General features: G+C 42.4%; 1 protein-coding gene across 1 annotated transcript in view; it reads right to left on the bottom strand.

Moving 5' to 3' along the window:
- The window catches only part of FAM135B (family with sequence similarity 135 member B), a 270,746-nt gene that overhangs the window by 187,389 nt on the left and 58,743 nt on the right, over positions 1-24,614 (bottom strand). The window contains exon 3 of the mRNA XM_030012198.1: positions 21,405-21,607. The gene's annotated coding sequence lies outside the window, so the exon portion shown is untranslated. The remainder of the gene's footprint in view (positions 1-21,404; positions 21,608-24,614) is intronic.

Here is a 24,614-nt window from a genome sequence, read left to right as displayed (position 1 = left end):
CATTAATGATTTGCATCACTGATGGAGCAAGAGCAGCATTACTGTAGCTCAGACACTGTAAAAAAGTTATAAGTGAATTATCTACTATGGTCTACTGGGTTGAGAAATCCCAAAGAAATTAATCTATTCTTTACATTAAACCAGAGAGCTCAAACAAAATGTTGTCTCTCTAGACAAGAAATCAAGTAAAATCATCCTTCCACTAATGAAAAAATACCAAATTAAAGGCAATATGACTTGCCTTGTAAGTCTTCTTCCAGGACAATGTGCAAAAACTGGTCTCACTGGTTGTGTATGGAGCATTTGTACAGTGAACTTGTTTGCAACACCTAAGAAAACAAAATCTGCTTTTCCAGACAAAACTTGATACTGAGGTCAACCTAGATGCATAGCAGCTCAAGTCCATTTGCAGTCTAGCCTGATTTTGGAGGCACAACACCCAGGGTAGAGAGACTGCAGGTTAACAGTGCAAACCCTTGCCTAAACTCACGCAAGTGAATCTTCGGGGGATTAGACCTTTCTACCCACAGTATGCTCCAAATCACTCTTCTTTGTTTTGCGATGTTTCTTCATGTTGTCTGTCAAATACTGAGTTGGCACCACTGGATTGATTGCTCCCAAAATGCTTTTCCTCACATTTCTAGTAAAATTAAACAAATCTAAGCAACAGCTCAGTTTGCTTTCAAAAATATGCAGAGATCTACTAGTTTATTTGATTTTGTGGCAGTCAAAGAGATCTGCAGCCTCTCCCCAATCCCCAAAATAAATCATTGAGCTGAAAAACAGCATTTGAAGCATTATGGGTAAACAGTCACTTCTGGCAATACAAGCGTGTGGAGCGCAGCCACAGAGCTTGGGTACACAGAAACCCAAGGCTCTCCAAGGCTCATTACAGCAGTAGGGAGCTTGCTGCGGAAAGAAGCAACTTCCAGCTTGCATGCAGGTAGGTAGGCAAAAAAATAGATCTGGTTTGCTTAGCACAAACTTTCTTTGTGTTGGGAGAAAGCCACTAACATCTAGGAAAATTAAATGAAACAAAACAATCCTTTGCATAAAGAGATTCTGCCACATGAGACTGAAGAAACACTCTGAAATACAGAGGTAAATTCACCATTCCTCATTTTTTGGTCAGCTATTGTTATAAAATGGACTACCCTGAACAGAGTCAGATGAGGGAGCATCTCAAGAAAACACACCTCAAACCTACACCACAGCATCTTTGGAGACACAGAGTGCAAAGGCCCTGATTCAACAGGAAAAGAGCAGCATGAAGAAACCATTTTTTTACGTTGCAGATGCCAAACAAAAACAGAAGAAACTGGATTATGCAGGTTCTCCACAGCTTTAGAAAGACATCTGAAGTACAGAAACCAATCAGTAGGTTTTGGGTGGTTTTTTTAATAAGACTCATACTACTGAAGGTATCCTATGTTTCTTTTTCAGTTTTGTACTGGAAGTTTCTTGCCTTAGTGCACTACAAAGACAGTAGACTGTTTTAAAGCTACATATGTTCATGTTCGTGTTGTCGTTCCAAGACAGAATTATCATCATCAACTTCACTTGGTAAAGGTTGTTAGCATTTCTGTGTCTTAACCAGTCTAATTAAGGCTGCTTTTTCCTGAGTGGAAAGATCACAGTAAAAAAATAAACATTTAGCACCTACGCCTTACCTCCCAAATTTTTGTATAATTTTGAGAAACATACAATGCTGTGTAGCAGTTAATATATTTGGAAAACTTGAGTGAGGTGCAGGTGAAATATTGGCTGAAGCACAATCAAACATGATAAACTACCTACCCCGAACCCTGGGTATTGCTACCACAATAAATAAATAAAATTGAACATGGGATTCAAGGTAGCTCTTCACCAGAGATTCACTGCTATAAAATATAGCAAGGTATTGTGTCCATCTTTCTTCCTCTGAAACTCTTACCACCACATCTCTAGGTATTTGAAGACAAACCTGCAGATCTGAGAGTAAACAGATCCAAGACAGTGAATAACTGATTCCTCTTCTCCATTTGACACCAATTGTAGTAATAAGCCCTTCGTTGAAAAATAAACAAGCTACATAATTAGTCTGCTATCTGAAGTCTCTTCTATTCCTCATTTCAAGGAACATCAGTCACTCGCATCCCACATTACTTCCATTCCACTCAGGCAGCGTCCTTCTTAGTGCTATCACAGAGCATTAATTCTGTTAGAAATGCCAAATCACATAAGCAAAGTGAAACAGAATATTGTTTACAACAGTGTAAGGAATCCCATAATGTTTTATATTTCCTGCCTAAATTATATATATGTTTCCACTTCACATTTGAGCCTTGGCAGGCTCAAAATTATGCTTAGCAGCTCAGTTGAGACATCAGTTCACACTCTCACGAGATGCTCATGTAACTCCAAGTGAACCAGTCAGGTGTTGGAAGATAGCTTCCAGATCACAACTGCACAAGTCAAGGAACACAGCACACTTTATAAAAGCCGACTATTAAAGGATATCAGAGAGGAAAGGAAAGATATAATCTCGAACCTTAGGGGAATGCACACCGTTTAGCTATCACCATCTCCTGGCTGGCTTGCTGACTGATGACAAGAGCTACAGATGGAAAAGGTGGGAGGGAGTTAAATGGAAAGCTGTCCAGCTCTTACACTTTCCAGACTGTCAACAGCTCTTCTCTGTTACTTTTTGTGAAGTTTTTTCAATTTCCCTAGGAAGAATTGTTCATAGCTTTAATTACTCTCAATTTCTAAGACACAACATTAAAACAGAAAACAGACACTGGAGGAGTTCTCTGCTCCTGAATTCAGTAAGGACCATGTCATTGACTTCCACCAGCTTCACAGGGACCCTCAGAGAACAATTACAACAGGTCAGCACAATTTTGGAACAGCTTCTTTCAGGGCTCTGCAGTTCAAAGCTCGGTTTTGAGCCAGAGGAACCCATCTTTTTACAAGATCCACACGCTTCCAAACCAATGCCTGTTTCTCTGAGCTCCTCCAGTGACATTTTGTCCCAGTCTGAAACTCAACAATTCCCTTGGATCAGCCTGTACAACTAGGGAAATCTCACTAGAGCTAGATTTTAAATATGACATTGTTTTTCTTCCTTACCCTTTCCCCTCCTATCTTCAAAAGCCAGTTATGTGCAAACCAAACTGAAAAGAGAGTAATAAGGTTTGACAGAGATCTGAAGCCTAAGATAATATCTCACCAAGGCGTTAAGTCTCCCGAGCCTTTTGTAACAAATAAATGGCATACCGTAAAACACAAATGAGCATCACTGCAGCTGTGATTTCATTGTCCCGATGGGGGACCTGTGCCTGGCACGAGGCCAGCTACGTAATTCAATACTGAGAGAGAGCACACAAATGGACCTCGGGAGGAGGATCGATTTTAATGTAATCCCATCTACTAATCAAAAGAGACTGAGGAATTAACATTCACTAGGAAACGTCTGCTCAAAGTTGTCATAGCTTATTGATAAAGATAGCTTTGTTTTAATTAAGATACAAAATGCCAATTCCAGGTCTAATTTTAGCTGCAAATAATCGGTTATTGATGATATGTCTGGCTGAATTCCTTCAACCTGCCGTGGAATGGTGTCTTTTTAACTAGATCGGCCAGTGTGGATTGGTTTTTCATACTGAAAGGAGACCACATTCTCATACTGTCTTCATCCTCCAAGCACGAGTTGTCCATAGTTTCTTATTTTCCCCATATGAAATGCATTGTTGGCCCCATGCTAAACCTAACTGATGATTCTCCATCCACTGCTGTCTATCCACCTGCAGGACTGTATCCTGCTTTGTCTATCCTATGACATGCTGAAAGCAGCAAGCCAACATGCAGACCTTAAAAGGCCAGATGACATCTCAAAAACCCAAACAAGATGTGCCCAAAAAGGTTATCTCCTGCATTATCTCCTCAGAAAGAGCAGAAAACACTGTAGCTGGTCTAGGCTAGATGAGTTTGCCAAGATAAGCAGAACTAACTTGCTTAAGAGTACATTCAATGACAAAGAATAAGGCCTATATCTTCTGAACCTTATGCCTGACCCTCCCCATCACTCTTGAATATTACCATCTGTGAACACTAATCCTGTAAATCCTTCTGGCTGCTTTATCTTTCAAAAATACAAATCACACAAACAGCCATTTTTAGTGGAACACGGCAAACTGATGCATGCTTTTATGACCCACAGGAACTTTCATCCATCAGTGGGGCAGTGTTTGCAGAAGATGTCCACACAGATGGTACTTGCTCCTGCATCTTGGAAAGCAGCTACCGGCCAAGGCTTAGCTTCACAGGGCTGACAAACCTCTTCTGATCTAGTGCTGTAACAGCCAAACAGCAGTTAGGCTGAGCAGCAATACATGGAAGGGCAGGGTGTTTTGCTGCAGTGGGGTGTACAAAATCGTTTTCCCAGTTTCCTTCATTCTAGGTTGTCCTCGCTCAAAAAAAGCTGTAGAGTTTTGCTGCAAATCAAACACAACACACCCTAGCCTCTGCAAGATCTTGGGCGCAAGCGAGGACCTTCTGACATAAGTTCACTAAATCTTAGGCTCAGACACAGGTTCAGAACTCGCTTTTGCATCTGGAGTCTCCATCTGTAACAGGCCACAGATGCAGATAGTTTCATCGTGTTGATCTTAAACACTGAAACTTGAACGTGTTTTCTGATTTGACTCAAATGACAGTGCATTCCTATTGCAAATGTTGGTGTTCAAGGAGCTACATGCAAGTAGTCAGACCAAGGAGCAGAGCCTAAATCCTACACTGCATGCGCTAAAACACATAGCCTCACAGCCTGACCGATCCTCTGCTGATCTCCCACTTCCATCATTCAGACAGGTTGCTTTCAAGGTGTGACTTCACTTAAAAGCTCAGGCTTTACTTCTTTGACAAGCACTTGGTTGACTCCATCTCCCTGCTGCAGAGCTGTCAGTCCAAACTCACCCCTGCTCATTTCCCAGGCCTGCTGATAGCTTTTTATTCATACCTTGCCAGTACAAAGTACAAGGCCTATTCCCCTCCCACCCACTTATTTGCAATCAGCTGGTGCAACTATGACTCATCCACTTCTAATACAGACTTCAGAGACCCGTTCAAGGAGTTTATTAGCTGATCTCACAGTAGCTGTAGCCTTCATAATTAGCTGCAACCATTTAGAGGGGAATAATTTTAAAGATTGCCATTTTCTTTCTCTTCTTTCCCTAGGTTAAAAGAGGATGGGGTCCTTTCAGGAGACAGATGGCAGCGGAGATAAGAACGTGGTCCTACCTGGAAAAACTGGTCACCTCCCCAGTACAGGGGGTCTGGATGGTTAGAGCTTTTTAGGAGAAGAAAGAGATGGGAAAGAAAGCCCCCTTCCTATGGAAAGATGCTCAGATTTTGGAGAAACAGAGATTGGTTATAGGTTGGAAGGAAAGGGAATGAAGCTATGGACAGGGAAGCCAGTGAATGAAAGGAAGAACATGGATGATCCAACTTCTTTTACCAGAAAATACAGCAATCTCAAGCCCACCTAAGACAAAGGGGCTACAGATATCAGTAAAAATATGATATTTATTTCTACATCACTTCAGTTGCTTTCTGGGACCTGTTCAATACTCAGAGCTGAACACGTTTCCAGGATGCAGAACTTACATTCTCCTTCCAGAGACAGAGACACCAAGCCAATTGAGGGAAGGAGTTGAGCATCTCTTATGAGACAAAGAAGCACAAGGATAGGCCCACCTCAAGATCATCCTTCCCAAACTGGGCAAAAGGGGAGATGAAAGAGATTTGAGGGAAAGGGAGGAGATATACCCTCCGGTCAGCACAGCTTTCTGTCTTGGCTAATGGGGAGAAAGACAAAAGGGAAAGCAAATACCTGGGAGCCATGCCCCAGCTGTCAGCATGGTGGTTTGCTGGGTTTATCACTGAGATGAAACCGAAATGTGGCAGGTTCCCACGCAGGGACAACAGAGATGAGGAGAGAAGAGCTGAGGGCAAGTCAGCAGGAGGCAATGGTCGGCACGTGTCCACGAAACTGGAGATGAACAGGCCAACCCTATTACGTGCTGAAGCACCACTGAAGTCAAGACCTTTTCCACTCAGGGAATTATGCTTGGGATGGTTAGCATGAACCAGTAACGGCACAACACAATTGCAGGGAAGTAGCTGTGAGACGATTTCCCTTGTTTCTGCAGCAATCTGTGGTATGGGGACATGGAGATAAAAATGGGTCCAAGCATTATGAGAGGTCCTTTATATTGAGAGCTATTTAACATAACTCTGCCCCCATCCTACAAGTCACCTAGGGGAAGTCTTAGAAGATGCTAGCAAAGAGGGAAAAGAGAGGGCACAAGCTGTGAAGGGGTGTTTCTAAGCTAGAAGGAAAAAAAAAAAAAAAAAAAAAAAAAAAAAAGAAAAATGCCTACTGGAGCTTTGCTACCTTTAGCCTTCCTGTTTTATACGCACCATCATGAACACTGCGGTTTTTAACAACTGCCTTTTACAATCACAGCTACATGATAATGGCAAATATTAAATCCTACTATGGCACAATGGGGATTTTTCCTGAGAATGACACTGAATGTTTTAATCTACTGTGGTAAAGAAGATGGGTCTCCTTTGAGCCCTGAAGAAGAGATTGCTAATAATCAATTTATTATAGGACAACTTCACCATGCACTTGGAAAAGGAAAAAACCGTTTTCAGTTTTGTGTTCTGTTGTCACAAGTGTCTTATTTCTCTGTGTATATACTGAGCCCCGGCATTCTGCAGTGCCTTTATATTTCCTCCCCTCCATTTTCAGTATAGAGTTCAGTATTCTTTTTTTTATACATTGAACAAATGGAATTTTCACCTTTACAGAATAAAATAAAATAAAAAAAATTAACAGGTTTGGGTTTTTGGTTTTTTTTTTTTTTTTTTTAAATCTTGCATAACACAGTATGCAGCACCAAAACCAGGCTTTCGGAATGCTTTTAGCAAGGAAGGCACTGTGACATTTAAAAAGCAAAGCAAAATACAGATAGTATTCTATGTACTAAAGTCTAGTGTTATGTGCACTATGACCTAATAATTTCAGCCCTGAAAAAAAAAAAAAACCTACAAACATGTCTACATATGGATAGCAGTTAATGATCCAAGAAATAGATGTCGGAGTTCACCTTTTGACTTCAGAATACTGGAGACAAACATGGCACACAGACAATAGCAAGACCAATGACAGAAGTGTCAATGAAAAGTAAAAAAAAATCCTGAAATGAAAAATTAGACAAACTGTATCTATGAGACAAACTGCAAGATACAGACTGGACGGGTGGTCTGCGAGATGGGTGGGAAATTGGCTAACAGGCCACACTCAGAGGGTGGTGATCAATGTTTTGGTGACAGGCTGCAAGCCTGAGTAAATGTCACAAACTACCTTGCTGATCTTAAAACCAGGAGTGAAAACCCTTCCCCATCCAAGGAGAAGTTTTTCCATTAACTTCATAGGAGCTGAGAACATCAGTACCTGGCCCTTCAGCTAAGGGATTTTCTACATTCACAGCTGAAATAACATATTCATTCTACTCAAATCCAAAGCATAGAAAATTATTCCTATCACTAATAATTCTGGTCACCCGCTTCTAAAGGCTTCTACTTATGATGTGGACTCCATAGGAGTCAATGACCAGATTACAACGCACCATTTTAGGAGATGCCGTGCCATGCTTCTGGTAAGACATTGTAATGTTTTGGAGAGCACGCCCATGGGACCTATAGCAAGCAATTTCCTGACTGTGAGTGGGTGGGTATTTGTGTTCAGACTCAAAATGAAAACTCTCTATTTCCCACAAAATAGCATTTTTTGACAGAAGTAAAAATATTTTGATGGATCTGAAACACTGTGTTTCAGTGAATCAGCACATTTCATTTTGAGGTTTTGGGTTTTTAAAAAAATCTATATAGCTCTTTTTTTTTTTTTTCCCCCTAAAACAATTGCAATTTGAAATTAAAAAAAGGCATTTCAAAACAAAACAAACCCTGAACTTTCCAATAGGATTACAGAACACTTAATTTCCAGCTTTTTCCCAAAACAAATTTTAGAAGATCAATACTTCCCACAGATTGATCTTAATTTAAGTGAAAACATTTTTTAATTGACAAATACTTCACTGCAGGGAAAAAAAAAAAAAAAAACCAAAAAAAAAAAACCAAAACCCCATGATTAATTCTTATATTGAGAAATAATCTTCAACCCAGTTCTTATGCACCAAATATCCTATTTACTCACAAAGGATTTTATTTCCTGAGATAACCATACATGCAGAAAGGTTTTCTGAAGGATGTCCCCTCAAGTGGTGAGAATTTATTTAGAACTCAGCAAGGGCTATGAATCATTCAAGGTACTTCTTTCCATTGTACACTACTTTGTATTCATCAAAAGATAATTTCACCTTCCTTCATACAGCTCTGTTAAGTTTCCACAAGTCTCACCTAAGTGTAATAATTCTGCATTTTCTACCACTTTTATTACTTTGTTGATCATTAAATCAATGATCTGGAAAAAAACCTATGTATTCGACACTGATTTGGGGCTTACAGTAGATTTGCTGAGACTTGACAAAGATTCATAAACAAAACAAGGTAAATATTGTTCTTAAAAGGCAGGAGTTTGTATTCTGTCTCAGCAGTTCCATTGCTCCAGACTGGAAGAGACAACATTTTTAAATTAATAGTTTAGGTTCCTGGTGACAACCCACCCTCTTGACCTGCAGATCCTACCGGAGCAACCAGAGAAATCAAGTGAACAACAGTTGTGCAAGGTCATGTACTACATTGCACAACGGTGAAGAGAGAAGAAAACAAGCATTTAAGTTGTCTTCTCAACATATTGTCAGCAATGTCCAAGAGGACACAGGAATGACAATTTCTGGAATAAGTTTCCAAAACGCAGCATGCTCTACAGAGGGGAAGAACTGGACGATCAGTGCTCTTTGTCCCATCAGATCCCCTAACAGCATCAGCACAGTCATGCAACAGGATTGTCTATTCTTAGGCTGGAGAAGGGCCACAACTTTCGCCGGCAGCTAGAGCCACTCATGGCAGCATCTGCAGCAGCAAACTATCTCGGCCTCCCTCCTGCACCACCAGCCAGTGAGGGCACTGCAGGTTGGACTGGCACGGCACATCCCCCAGCTGGAGAGCAGTTGCCATGAGAGATGGTGGCTTGCGAAGTGTGGTACTGGGCACCATGGGACCTGGAGACGGAGGCACATTGACTGCATCTTACATACATAATCCAGGTTGACAGGTCTGTGCATGGGGTGGGGGAAGACAGGCATGGGTCTGGGGCTTAGTTTACTGTCTGGATTTTTCAATTTTTCCTCAATTCCACACACCTCAGGCTTTAGGTATTCGTCTGGCATCATACTGCTGCTCTCCTTGACTTCAACCAGTCAGAAAGACTTGCCGTGGATGAGCCAGGAAAAAAATCTACAACCACATTAGAAGTTTAGGCTCTAGAGTAACAAAAGGCAAAGTCCAGGTGGGAGTCCTGACGAAGGCAATGAGGCCCAAGCCTCAGCATGTCTTATTGTCACTCTAATAGCGGTTGTAGGAACAAGGCCTTAAGGTACAATTCTTTTCACAGGGTTGTTGATTAGCTTACTACCAGACATACTTCATCCCTTTGGGAATCAACTTCCAACCCTCTTCTCTCCCCACACAGAAAAAGCTATTAAGGTACAAATAAGATGTTCACAACTAAAAGTGTTGTCTGCAAAGAACTGCTGGTGAATAATGGAAATTTCCTCTACCAAAATGTCTTTTTTTTTTTTCTCTCTTAATGTGCAGCCGTAACATCTGCAAATACCAGAAACATGCGTATTTCTTTAAGAGAAGCTGTGCGTTCCCATAAATGCACCCACACAAAGCACTAAATTAATACTCCAAACAAAGGGTACTGCACATCTGAACCACTGCAGAGGTGTGCTTAAGCTATCTCTGAAAAAGCTCTCTCACGGGCAACGAAAGGATGCTGCTCTGCTTGGGCTAAAGCACCCCACCAAACAGCTGTGGATCCCAGTGATGTCCCTGGTGCAGCTGGGCACCAGGCTAAGGCAGTTATAGTGCCTCTGTTATCCAAGCTGGCTCATGGGTTTTGCATCCTCAAAGCTCAAATGCAGTTTCCAAACACACTACATTTTTGCCAAATATGCCATTTATTCCCTGACTATATCTTACGACTAAAATCCTTCAGTATAAGTAAATGTGAAGCAAGGCTAGGGGCTGCTTCACCATTCCTTCGCTGTGGTAGTGCAACAACCAGCCAGGAGTCCGAAGTGGGACACCATACAGAGGAACGTGATGGCAGATCAGAGGAAAGGTGGTCTTGCCATGCTAAATATCAGAACAGACTGGAAACCTGAATAACAAAGGCAGGAGGCCTGCATATGATCCTTCACCCAAAAATATCACTATGCCACACATCTCAGGAAACCTACAAACAAGTGACAGTGGTGCCTGGAGAAGAGGGATAAGGCTCAGGATGTCCGTGCTCTGTTCCATACTTTGACAGTAAATAAGATTGTATACACTTAGTAAAATGACAGACACCTACAGTGTAAATGGCTGTTCCTCCACTATTTGTCCAGGTTCCTATTTAGACAGTGGAGACAAAGTTTGAGCATGATCTTTCTATCCTAAATTAGGCATTTCAAAAAAGTTGTCTGTGTAGTGCCTTAGAAATATCTGTTTCTCTGCCCTGTCTGCAAAAAGAAAGCTGGTGGCTACTTTGGATGAAGTTGACTCCACTGCAGATCACTAAAGTAAAGCAAATTAAATTCCACCCATGACCAGGATCTCATATAAAATGCAAATACTCATGGGCCTGCATCTTCCTGTACGTGAACTAGCAACAACATTTCTGCATGGAGATCCTTGCATAAAAAGGTGAAGGGGGCTGAGCAGACTTCATTGCAGTTCAAAGGGCTCCCAGATTGTGTGACTGGTCCCCAAAATCAAGGATGGGCAGGGAGGGGCATGGTATTCATCCTCTCTCCAGTGGTCTGGCTGCACAAACTCATGTCTCACAGGATGAGCTGGAGCCAATATCCCTCCAATTTTGTACCCGTGCAACCATTAGAGGAAATATCCTCACCCAATGCAAGTCTATACGCCACAGCAGGAGTAAGTGGAGCTGCATTGCCTCCAGACAGTTTAACACCAAAGGTGGGATAAAGGCAGAAAAGAGGACTGCTGACAATGACACCATCATCCCTATCACAAATGCACCATGGCTGAATAACCATCTCTATTTATAAAATGTGTTGGAATGGAAACTACTCATAACCAAGATTCACTCCACCCCTAACACCGTACAGCTAGTGGTATATACCGATTTTAGATTGTATGTCTGTCTTAAGACTAAGAAATACTCTTCTTTCTAGCCAGAATAGGCTACAGGGATTCTGTTGCCAACCATAACATATAAAAGAACCTATAAAATTACAGTCACACACTAAGGCATATGTCTCACATTTAACTTAATGTTTATCTTGTCAGGAAATCCAGCTAGACCATGCCAACATTTTGTTTCATTCATGCTGTCTTCAAAATCATCTGTTGTTGAGGGAGGAAAAGGAAGGGGAGAGAAAAGAAGATGCAAGAGAATTATCCAAATATTAAAAAAGAGAACAAAATTCAAGTTAATCTCACAAATGAAGCTCAAAAATGAAAGCATTGAACAAAAGCCTCCATCAGTAACAGCATTCACCTTTACTCCTCTCCCATGGATTAAAGTTGTCATCCCCAATTTCATCTGGAAAATAAACAATGATTCTAAAATATGCCCTTTGCACATCTACAGTAAGAAGTGGACTCCTTGACTTCTGATAAGCCTTATTCTGCTGAAAGGTTTTGTGATTTTTGCTGCTGAGGAAGTCACCTTGACATGCTACAGACCTGGTATTAGCCAGTCCTGAAGAACACACTAATGACAAAAATCAATTGCAACGTAGACAGAAGCAAAACAGTGAAATGGCAGCTACTTCTTTCAAAATTATCTAAAATATCTGCATTTCCTTCACATTAAGAAAAGCATTTCCTTACGTAAAACACAGCTTACACAACTAAATAATTAATCATGATGAATTATTTAGAGAGATGTGGACCCAGTATGTTTACAAGTCCCAAGCTGTTTTACAAAAGAGGAAACATTTATATAATTGGTCCTCAAACTCTTTTTTAAATGTTCTTACAATGAGGGGGTTCTGATTATCAGTGGTACTGGTCCTGAAAGCAAAGCATTTATAAACTGAGCTTTTGGTGGAAAGATGGGATAAGAGAGAAATGACTAAGTAAGGTGATCTTTTCTTAGTAATTGTTGATTATTGCTGCTGAACAGATGATTCTTCCAAAAGTCATCCTTTAAGCCTTGAGTTATCTCAGGTATGGTAAAAGGTCTCCAAACTAGACATAATTAAATCACTGACCTGAGGCATTATCTCCCAGAACAGTCATCTGCCACGTACGGAAGCAGGGCAAGCCGGACCCATTTCACTATAAACATCAGCACTTTCCCCCTGGCAACACGTATTCCCCAAGTCCCCAGAGGAAGCCATTTATGCCTGGGAATAAACCTGCCCTTGACAGCCCAAAGATGCTTTTGATAAGTTCATCTTCACCTCTGTCATGCTCTGCATGCTGCTCTCCTCTCAGAGTCTCTGCCAGCTTCCTCTGGGTATCTCCACGGTCAGAAGTCCTTATGGAAATGTTCTTTGCACGTGCTGTCAGATCTTCTCTCTCTCTCAAACAATCTCTCTCTGAAGCTCCTGCTGACCCTACTCCTGGCAATTCAAAAGCTTTTACAGGCCACCCACTTTTCATTATAGATGAGTAAAAAGCTGGTCTGGATAAAACCCTGAGAAAGCTGATCTAACCGCACAGATGACCCTTATTTGACCAAGTGATTGGAATAGAGTTCCCTTCCAACCTGAATTATCATATGAACCTATCCTATGAACAAAAATGGCTTTTTGCTGTTCATTTCGTCAAAGAGTAAGTAGAATAGCAGTCCCAGAAAGAAGCTAAGGCTGGCTAAGAAGGACAGGAAAGCACGCTTGTCATTCCTGGTGCCCCCTTTATCTAGAGTAACCTCAGCCCAGAGAAGTCCACACAAGAGGCACCTATTGCAAGAGAAATAACCTCTGTGCTTTGCCCGGCCTGTCCACAGCTGATCCCCATGACTCCAAAGAGTCTCAGGTGCAACACAAGGGAGACTGATGTCCTCAGATTTACTGGTTGTAATATAGCACAGAAGGAAAAAGGGCAGAAGAAAAGCTCAGGTGCATTGAGGAAAGGGCTTACCTCTAGGTTAAATCTTTTAAAAACAGTTCTGTTAGCTACATTTCTTCATTAAATATACTGTCATTTTCTACTCTGAGGGAAGCACCTGTGCCTGTATGGTAAGCAGACACCTGACTTTGCGGGGGGAAGCAAGGCAGGAGTGCTGATGCAGGCACCTGTATTCCTCCTGTCTGCAGGTGTGGTGAACAAAGCAGCTACAGTCATACCCTTGCCCACTCCTATCCCAGCCACAGTTGTCTCTGTATTCAAACCAGTGAAGGATTCCCACCGCAGCCAGGGTTTTATTACACGTAATGCAGAAATTTCAAATTAGAGCATTCGTCCCTTGCTTCTTGTCTTCACTCTTTTAGCAATATATTGTGTTTATGTCCTTTATCCAGAGACGATGTCTCAACACTTGTGCCCAACACAGTCAGTTAACTCCGTCTTTTCCTTGAGAACCTTTCTTCATCTACAGTGTGTTCCTCATCTTTGATCTACCATCTGACAATGCAGCAGATACTCCATGTTGCGCTGCTGATTCTGTCATTAGATGTGTCCTAATTTAATCTAACTAACCTATTTGAAGGCCCCCCATCACCACCACATCTGGGCCACTCTTAGCTTATTGTCATGGAGACTTCAAAGTTCATAGCAGAAAAAAACATATACAGGCTAAATCAAATTTCACCCTTGTAAAGCCTAAGTTGAGAGGTTGGGTATGCCCTGGGAGGCCGTAGAGAAAAATGGATAAACCTCTTTGAGCACAAACATCCCTTGCACAGTGATAACTCCAAGGCGCATAATTCAGCAGGGATCTTGACATCTGCTGTTTATCCCCAAGCAGGAGCACGGAGCAGAGGAACAGAGCAGCCGTGGTGACATCCTTGTCCCTGCTGCACGTCACTCCCACCTCATCAGGTGCTACCAAGTTCACATAGTCCCACCCTAGGACAAACTGGCTTCCCAAGACATCCTACATAGTCTGCTTCACCCTATACAGTCTGTTTATGGCTCTGGAGAATTATTAACTTGCCAAGGGTACTAATTAACTTGCTACAAGGGGCCTTGCACATCTGAGGTAGAGTTTGGCAGTCACACACGCGGGTCACCACAGAGCACTGCTGATCTAGCAGCTGCTGAAAACAAAGGAAAGCCATTTCCCCCACCACCAGAGCCCAATGTGTGTTCAGCATGTGCTGCTGTAGGCAAGCGGGTTATGCTATTGTGTATTTTTAGTTCAACTAGCAGCGACTATTTCTGCATTCCAATTTCTGATGCTGAGTTATCCCACCTTCTGTTTCTCGATTAGGGTATTATTATTAGCTACACTAAACCGATGAGCTTCTCAGCACGGCAAGTTTAATAAAGCACTAATGTCACCCACTACCAACGCAAGTCACCTAAAGAAAACAAGGCCTAATTTACAGTGCTACCAAAAATCAGCAAGAGTCTGCTGATCATTCCTCACTAGTTTTTTCGCTGTTTTTTTTTTTCCCCAACAATCTTTCTTCCTTCTGCAGACAAAAGAATTGATGCAATCCAAAACCTATTCCTCCCTTTCCCACCATAAAAGACAGAACGTATCTAAGGGCTTTTCACATAACCTTCTGGAATTATTATTCCTCTCCATTTTGGGCCAACCTGCAGTTGTTGACTTCTTGCAAAAAACAGCAGCCTCGCTGAAGTAATATCTCTCTACCTTGTCACTCTTCTGTCTCTCAATGCCCCGACTTTGCTGCTCGGTTCCCCACACAAAGACAAGGAACGTTCTGGTGGTTGTGACATCCCAGGCTAAAACAGTAGCATGACTTTGATCCATCTATGGCAGCCAACAAAAGCTTTTCCACCAACAGGCTTCAGGCTTCCACGCCTTTCTCAAAAACAATCTCTTCACAGCCTTGTGCATTATCTTTCCTTCTGAAAAGACTTTTGTGCATGGGGCTGAATCCTGCTGTTTCTGAGGTCAGTAGCAAGCATCCTATAGCCTCCAGCGGTGAAAGGGCTGGGTGACTGTAGAGCAAAGCACTCTAGAACATAACACAATGCAACTTTATTTTCTCTAACATCCACCCTGGCAAACTGTACCCTCACACAGCTCAGCTTAGACACAGCTGCAAAGAGAGAGGAAAACAGAGAGAAAACAATGAGGAGACATGGACAGAAAAGAGAAGTTTTCAGCTGAGATTTTAAACTAAGACAGTCAGGCAAAGAAAATAAATAGGGCTGTGCTGCTGCATGGTGTAGAATAGATTTATGCAGCGTAGTGTACTCTGTAAGCGCCTGTAAGAAGAGTCACTTGCAGCAGCAGATGCTGCTCAGCTCTAATGAACTCCATCTGCCTTGTCCCACAGAGATCCTCATGTCTTAAGACGTGGGATAGTTGGGTCCTAATAGTACAGAAGAGCTGTGCAGATGTAAGCCAGTACCTGCTGAACTCAGGTACTCAATCACACAGAGGGTGAACACTTGCTACGGGTATTGGCAGCTAGCAAGCCTGCATCATAGGCTCAAAACCTGTAGCTCAGTGTCTCAGTCCTCTGCAGAAGCCAAAATACCAGTAAGAACCCAAATTTTGTTAGATCACACAAATCCAGAAAAGTGGTACACAAAGGGCATGATCTTCCATAATCGTGTGTTGCCCCATGCTTCCCCACCACCTCTAAAACAAGTGGGAGACTTTCTTATGCGAACAAAATCATTTCAGCAGTTGTTTCATGCAAACATCCTCAAAACTGACACTCACAAGTCAAGGGCCTATTTGGCTAGACCATGAGGTTACACCATCTACAAGCATCATCTGCCCACAATAAGGTCAAGTCACAGCCACTGAGAAAAACAAGAGGCTGTGGGTGGAAATGAGATAATATAATAGGGATGGAAATTTTCATACTGAAACACCCCACTTGTAGAGGACTCAGTGGAGGGAAATACTGGTCCTTTTGCTCTGTTCTTTATGAAATCATTCTCAGAAAACTGGATTGCTTTTCCTACTGCCACAGTGGTTTTGCCAGTATGGGCTGACAAATTGACAGAGATACAAACAACGTTTCACTCAAGCCACATCCTCCATGTAATACTCATGGGTTTTTGGGCCAAGAACCAGTAATGGAACACTGCTTTCTAGCATCAGAAATAAATGCAATGTTAGCAGCATGTTAGGAACCAAAATTACGTGGTAGAAGATGCTGGGAGAGCCAGATTCCTTCCCAGTCATGCAGATCTGGGTAGTAAGACAACAGGAGAGATTTGTTTGCCCAGCTAGCTGGACAAAGAAAGAGCCTGCTGCTCTCCAGGCTGTTAAATGGTGGCATTGGGGTCCTAATAGCACAAGTAGTCCCTATCAAGCCAAATTACATTAAGAAAGTCCCTCTTGTCATTGTGCTGCATGCTGTGAATCCTTAAAAGCCACACTGTTACCAGGAGGTCAGAATTTGAAATTTCCATGCGAGAGAGACAGATTCCTACTTATTGTAGCACCACTGCTACGCATTATCAATACAAGTCTGTCGTATAATGAGTAATATCTGCAATTCCACCTTTAAAGTCCAATAGAATGCATAAGGCCTGACCTATCCATGACAACACCATATAGCTAAGAACAAATAAGAACAAATGTAGATAAATATACCTGCTAGACACAGATGAGAAAATACAAAAGCAAGGATTTGGTAAGTATATATACCAGCAGAAGGTCAAACTACTGCTTAAGCTGTCTTACACCTATGATCCTAAGGATGAGAAAACACAACAGGTATCAAGAACATATCAGGATATTGCATCTACCTACAGTGCCTCACGTGCAGTAAGAGAAGTAAACTTTGTGGATCCCTCTGTGTCCACTGAAGATGAGCTTAGATTTCTCTGCGGATGTCAGCAAAACCAGAATCACTCTTTATCTGACCCAGCCATAAAAAAGGCTTACTTCAGTACTGAAACATAGCCACATCTGAGGTGTGAGGGCTCCAGACACAAAGAAAACACACCAAGGCATGTCTGAACCCGAGAGAGAAGCAGAAATGCCAAGAGAATCCTGGCAGATTTGTAGGAGGACCAGAGAGAGCACCCACCCCCCTCCAAGGGATTTGCTTTTGATCTGGGACAACACATGGATGTCAGAAGCATCTCAGTGTAGAAAAGAAAGAAATTCTCCCTTTTACACTTTGTTTGGATGCTCCGTCTGCTGCAGTGAAACTGGGAAGAAGTAAAACTGCTGAATAACAGAGTCCTTAACATTGCAGGCACTAATAATAGGATTAGAGAGAGAATAAAATCATATCTTCTTGGATTTGGAAGATTTGGAAGAAGCCAACTTCTGACTCACTCGCCCGACAAGTTGAGACCAGGCATGTCATAGTGTTGACCTTCTGAAGAAGGACTCCGATGAGCCCAGCAGCCACAACTGCTCTGGGTAGTTTCAGTCCATTACCTCCTGGAACAGTGTTAGCAAAGGTCAGGCTACATCGCAGGCCCTGGATTTTTTGCAGCATGTCAGCCTTTGCCAGCATGCAAGGAAGGGAACTGGGTAGAGGGTAGATCAGAAGAAATACACACAAAGTGAGACACCTGCACTATTCATGCTTTTAGACACACTTTTCTTAATGCTGTGCTGCTGGGAAGCACAGACTCACAGTCTATCTATCTCACCAACTCGGGGGGAAGGTTTTAATCCAGGAGCAAGGAAGCTGGTGGACCCCAGGGGATGCTGAGCAGAGAGACCAAGAGCTTCCACTACCTCAGCCAATGGACTAGAAAGGAATTATAAACTTTCCAGGTGCTAGTGAGGGTATCTGCTAGGTGGACACAAAAGTCCATACTAAGCGGGCATGGGTATGATTTAGACTTGAGGAGAACCTGCCAACACCAGACTGATCCCTCAAGAAGATGAATATTGGCATTAAAAGGTTATTTCCTTATCAGGTATGAATGGGCCGCAACTCCTGCTAGTTACAAGGCAGGATCTCACCCTCCCCCTACTCACTGGGAAAACTTTTATTTTCCATGGTTACGTGTCTGTCTCATTAAGCAGCAAATCTAGCCAATCACCATACAGTATAAAGGGAAAAAATTACAATATTGCAACAGGGAAAATCACAGAGTATGATTATTGAATGGAGTAATAAATGGCAGTTTACACATAGCCTCAGAATAAAATGAATAACATTGTTAAACTAAATGCAAGGTACAACATTCATCATCAAATCGTCTCTTGCCTCAGGTTACTACAGAGTAGGATCTGGAAAACGGCAGCTTCCTTATTTAAAAAAAAAAAAAAAAAAGCCCTGGCTGCAGCATTTCAGAAATCCCTGTCTCAACCTGTTGGCAAACGCTGACTTTAGAAGAGCAACTATTGTATAAGTCTTCCTTTGTTCTGAGCTCCAAGAGACACAGTGGGTGAGTAATGAAAATAAGAATCGGGATTTTAAAAGATGCTTAGTAATATCATTAGATAGAAAAATAGCTTTTTTCCTTAGAACAGTGCTAGTGAACAACACTAAGTGGGCATCAAGAGACCAGCTCTTAACAGCCATGCACAAAGCAAAAGAAAGACGGTGTTCTCCTACACTACTAAACAAATAAAATATAATAGAACAAGCCACAAGGCAAAATAAAAAAAAATCTCTACTAAGCTTTGCAGTTTAAACAAGGGAAAGAGGTTTAAGGGTGGGGGTCACTGAGCATTAAAAATTGGTTATCTGAGGTGGGGAACATCCTTGCTGTTTACACTGTTATCAGACTCAGTGCCCTGACTTACCATAAACAGCCCTCCGCAGAGGGTTTTTATGGCAAAGGAGTGCTCATGAAAACATCAACCTTTCCTGCCTATCCCAGACTCATTTCTAAAAGAAGTTTTGCAGCTCCGCAGGAATCAAAAGTCCACGTATGAGTTCTGACTTCCCCATAATCATCTGCCCACAGCTAGCAGCGATGTAAGACTACATAAGAATATTTGCAAAGTGTTAATGTGTAAACCCCGAAGCCCTTTGACCTTCAGTCATTTGCTGGCGCTGCTGAGAGGATCGCTGCTCCATGCCTTACTGAGGTGCCCCTTGACAAAATTTACATATTTGCAACATGTATAAACAGGATTTTGATTCTGCTACTGATATCTCAGTGTCAGAAGCACGATCAGGTTTGTGCTCTTTTTACAGGCATTTTTAGAGGCACTTTTTTTCCATCTCTATTATTATAAAGGAAAAGTTGCAAGATTTAAATATCCTCTAGTTTTGAAGTAGACACCAAATCTTACACAAAAATACACTGTGTAATGCGGCCAGGCTAGTCTAGTGTCCTGAGGACTGTAGCCCTACAGTGTCTCAGTTTAATTAACATAAGTATCCAAAATCATCCCCTTCAGTTAAACTTGGTGTCCATGAGCACTGTTATTAACATGGATCAAACAGCTCCTTGTAGAGAAGACCTGTTGTGATGATAAGGTCAGGTTCCTAAGGAAATTATTTTGCAAATCAAAGCACTGATTCCAAATACTTGTCTGTGTTTTCTTTTTATATTCCTCATCCTAAGTTCCCTTGGCATGGGACATAATTCCCAGGTAATTTTTTACAACATTTCTGCATAAGAACTGGGCATGAGGTCCTGCCTAACAAAATTCCTTGTTTTCCTGTAGCTTGCAGGAGGAGGATACTTATAATCAGAGAGAAAAGGTGGGCCCAATTCTGCTTTCTGTTCTATACCTATAATGTCAAATTATCTTCCAGCTCCTGCTGATTTTACAAGGATCTGCAGACAAGTAGAAAAACACAGGACTCGGACCAAAAAGACCTGTGATTTTCAAATCAGGTTTAACACAAAAGACAGGTGCCTTTTGCCTTTGCTATATTACTTGGTATTGGGTCATACCCAGACTGTCCCCACAGTATAAATAAGAAGCAGAATTATAGCTGTATCATATTATAGGACAGGCTCAAAAACCTTCTTTTAAAATGTTTATCATCATTAAAGCCAGCGGCATTTCCAGCCACACAGACAGGGATGATTTGGGGAGGACAGGGGAAGATCAGGACACCAGACAGGGAGAAAAGGGGTTTAGAGAAGGAGATAGAGACAGCAGCAGCAGCTCTCTTTCTCCTTACTGCTGACAAAATAAATAAATAAATAAATGAAAATAGTTACGTGGAAGTGGAAAGAGCTCTCTGCAGTCATTACACAGCAAACACTTACCGCTTGGCTTAAACTTACTTCTTATTTTCTCCCCCTTCATGCTCCTCGGACAAGTATACACTCATCCACAGATATTTGCCTGCACAAGGACACTCCACAGCTTTGGATCTCTTCTGTTTTTCAAATGACAAGGACTGTCCCCATATGCCTTTGGATTAGAGCTGTTCTTCCTACCTTTTTAAATGTACCCAGAACATGCTTTCTCACACACAGATGAAGTGAGCATCTCTTACTGCCCGGCCATCACACCCACAGCTTTTAAGAAGAATTTTTTTTTTTTTTCTTAGAAGGTGTAAAGGTGTAAGAGCAGTATTTTTACAAATATACGTATACATATATTCACAGGCATGATTGTATTGCTATTGCAATGATTTAGTCTGGCTTTAAAGCACTTAAGGTAAATGTGCCAGTTGTGGACCACAGTGAGGTTTCTAGTCTTGGCTATTCGTACACCTCTCTGGTTTACAGCTCTCTGCTGAATATGATGAGAGAGATTTATTTGTGGAGTGGGCTGAGACAGAAGTGCACTGTCGCATGATTTTTTTTTTTTTTTAAGGATTATTAATTACCATGTCAACCTTTGCTCTACTGCTGCTGTCCACTTTTATTTTGGAAGCGCAGCTGTTCAACACCGATCACGTTGGGTTCCCTGATCACCCCATTTTCTACCAACCTTTCGGAATATTATTATTCCTTATGTATCTGGGTGGAGGAGAGGGAGAGGGACAGTATGGCAGAGATGAGAAACATGAGCCGGAAAACAAGCTTGCCTTGAATTGTCACCACACCGCCGGTGGAAGGAGCGAGCCAGAAAACTAGCAACAAACACTCGCACGCAAACACACGCCAGGCACACACCGCATCGATCGCGGGGAGTTTGCGAGCAGCCCCACGGCTCTTACCTGGGTTGTCTGGGATCCCTCTGCGGTGCACCTCCCTCTCTCCTATTTTTCCCCCCGTGGGAAGCAGTGGGGCCGGGGTGGGTGCTGTGGCTGGGTGACGGTGCAGGTAGGGGACGGGCAGGCAGCTGGCTGCAGCTTCAGCTGCCGGGCTCTGGCTCCTGCCAGGGCTGCTGCTGCTGCTGCTGCTGCTGCTCCTGACGATGCTGAGGAGGAGGAGAGAGCCCGAGTGAGGAGGAGGAGGAGGAGGAGGATGCTGGCGGTGATGCTGTTGCTATGGTTACCCAACTCGGCGGCGACGGCGGGCACCGCTCGGCGCAACAGCTGCCCCAGCACCCAAATCTCCTCGACACCCGTCGCGGTCAAATGGTCCTCGGTGTACGGGCATGGGGATTTCACGCCGGAGTCCTTCCAGAGGGACAGGGACAGCGGGGAGGACGGAGGTCACTCCTTGGCGCGGCGTTGGGGCTCCGGGAAAACAGATGGAGGGATGCATTCGAAATGGTTGCGGGCTACGCTTGCGGGTAAAGGGCTCGCCGCCCTGCAAAGGTCGAACACCAGCCTCCAGGAGGCTGGAGTCTCATTTTTCAGGGATGCCTTGCATTTTCATATGGAAGTGAACAAAACAGCAAAGCTGAGGAGGGGAATCATTTTCAAAGTTCCTGTTTTGATGCAATTTTAAACTTTTTCTCTTTTAAACTGAAGGACAGTCCTCTTTCTTTAAAATAGGACTTGAAAGTGGGATTTTACTGTCTTCTTGTGTAAAGGGGGGGGGGGGGTTGCATAGAGAAAACCCCTTATAAGCGAGTTCCTTGTGAGAGAGAGAACTACCTTTTACCACAAAACGGTGGGGAAAAAACCTTTCAGAAAGGAACCCTCTTACACAGCCCAGGACACTAATACTTTCATGCTTAATTGCATGAAGCAAGCAAGCTGAAATTTCCCTTTCTCTAGGGATCTGAAAATAAGAAAGGAAAAAGACCTCAGGTGGATGGACTGCCACATGATCAAAATGCAGAGTCCTAACTGAGAGAGACACGTGAAATCAAGGCATTCAGTTGCCATTTATCTATCAAATACATATGTCATGAGGCTCTCATTTTGCACCGGAACATCACAAGACACAGCAAGGTCAGAACAATCAAATGTCACTTCCATCCAAAAATGTCAGCGCAAAGCTGCGTAACGCTCATAAGCCATGACAGCTCTTTCAAGAGCTGGTACTGTTTGCAGGACACTGTGAAACCCTGTTTAAAACCCACTGAAAAAGAAAAATCACTAGCTAAAACTTTCTAAAGGGATTTGCTTCCTACTGCCAGAGCTCTGCTTGCAGCCTGGATGCTGCAGATGATACGAATCTATGAGCTTGAGCCACCAAGAAGAGGCACTAGGTGGTGTTTCCTATTAAAGTATCAGACCTGGAGAAATAGCTGTAAGAGGTGTGCTGGCGGCACCTCTTCTCAAGGTATTCTAGAAGACAGTGTCTCCACACCATGTTCATTTGCAGAGTCACAATGTGGTTCATATAAAGGCATTTTCTGTATACGTTATTACTATGGGAGAACCTGGAACCACCCAACTGAGAAGCAAAATGTGCCAGCCAGCATACACTGTCAGACTCCCTTGGAATAGCTTCCCATTTCCCAGCCTCCATGTATCTTACAAAACTAGTCATCATATAAACCATTCCCCCTATAGATTTTTTAATTAATATCCTTTTAGGCAACAATTCTGATGTCCACTCAGAGACTATATGGAATGGTTGACTCAAAAGGCCTTTCTACCACTCAAAAAAGAAATAAGAAACATGTTATTTATTTTAATCTTTAAAAATGTCATGCATGTAAAATTAGACAGTAGTCTGAACCCTTTCTCAAGAGCTAAAAAAATAATATTTGGTGCATGTGTGGACTATGTATTCCCTACTGTAATTTTGAGTACAAGGGGAGACAATGTTATCGCAGTAATGATTGTGAGCAAATCTAAATCACCCACTCCATAACTAACTAGCTGACAGCAAAACCCATGGTTATTCTGAATAGATCACTGAAACCACAAACAGATTTTATTTCTGCTAAATCAGGGAGCATACTGCAAAATGTATCTGCTGAGGTATGTGTAATCTGCTTGCAAGCTTATATTTTCCAACTTTGCTCATTAGGGCTTTTTTTTGAGAGCTGCATCTCTGATTTCAAGAAAGCACATCAGAATAGCAGAAGATAGTTGGTCCTTTTGGCTTCAGGTGCTTTGGCTCAGCATAGCTGTGTTACACCACTGAGGATCTGCCCACCTTAATTCTCTTGTTGGTGCTAATCTGCAACATTGAGGAAAAATCCACCCCTAAGGACATGCAGAACCCACTAAAACCAATGGCTCTTATACCTCAGTGTCTGGACCCTGCAGAGTGCACATCTTCAGCTGTGCCAAGGGAGTACAAAGTGGATATAAAGCTCTAACAAAACAAAAAAACCCAACCAAACAAAAGAAAAGGCAAAAAAATTTCATTCGACCTCAGTCACACAAGGAGGTCCTGCATGGTGGGATCAATGACTTTCACCAGTTCACTAGGGAAGTAAGTCATGTTACAATATGTAAAGCATGCTGATTTCATAAGTAGATATGATCCTATAAAGAAAGGACATGTCACAGTCATATTTGACAGAGCCTAGAGGAAAGGCTGAATTTTTAGTCATAGCTTTCATTTTCAAGGGTAGAGCCTATCTCATATCTTCCAGCCCTGCTTAGGAGTTACAGACCTGTTAGGACATCTCAGGTGGTACTAGACACCTATGTTTATGCACCTTAGTCATGTCTAGATTATTTTCTTGCTTTAAATACTGAAGAAAGGTAAATCAACTTAGCCTAACACAGACTTCTGAAACAAATCAGTTAAACTTTCCCTTGTCTCTGCTTTTCTCTCCCCTGTTGTTAGGAAGACACCAAGGCTGACTAACTTACCTGTACTTATCTACAACACTTGAGGTAAAGGCAAATCCTACCCCAACTCTTCTTTGGAAGACCTATCCCACCAAATCAGACATCTGAGCTCTGATGCCTGTCAAAAAACATTAAAACCAAAACATACCTTTTGGAAATGCCTTCTTAGCTGCCACCTTAACCCCACAGGAGCCTGAGGTTTCATCAGTGAAGATACCTGTGTGCCTGTTTAGCTGCTGAATGTTCCCAGATGGGCTGAAATCTCAACACCACAGA

Source organism: Aquila chrysaetos, chromosome 4, assembly GCF_900496995.4.
Source record: "Aquila chrysaetos chrysaetos chromosome 4, bAquChr1.4, whole genome shotgun sequence".
NCBI lineage: Eukaryota > Metazoa > Chordata > Aves > Accipitriformes > Accipitridae > Aquila > Aquila chrysaetos.
The sequence above is the reverse complement of the archived record's forward strand: the minus strand, read 5'-3'. Positions and strand labels throughout refer to the sequence as shown.